We start from the raw sequence: 376 nt of genomic DNA on the forward strand, positions 1-376 counted from the left end.
TTCCACTCTGGCAGTGGCCCTGGGCAGCACCAGGAGGCTCTCAGCATTTGTCCTCAACCAGGACCCATTGTGGCTAGAAGTCTCTTCCACATTTTGGGGGAAAGTCTCTCTTATCTCCACACAGGACAGAGCAAAGTAACTCTTGAGAAATCAGGGGCTTCTGGCCACGGTGTTCTCAACTGAGTCTAGGACTCGGCAGGGTTTAGGAGATGATTCCAGAAGCCTAGTTCCAGCCTGGATCATCCATCCCTGCCCCCACTCGCTGTGCTGTGTATCCTCATCATGGTCAACTGACCTGCACAGTGGTCCATGGGAGGCAAGGAGATGCATCTGAATTTCTGGGTTCTTCTCAGATCCCCCAAAGGCACACATCACC

This window comes from Dipodomys ordii, unplaced genomic scaffold, assembly GCF_000151885.1.
Source record: "Dipodomys ordii isolate 6190 unplaced genomic scaffold, Dord_2.0 Scaffold633, whole genome shotgun sequence".
In the NCBI taxonomy this organism is placed as follows: Eukaryota; Metazoa; Chordata; class Mammalia; order Rodentia; family Heteromyidae; genus Dipodomys; species Dipodomys ordii.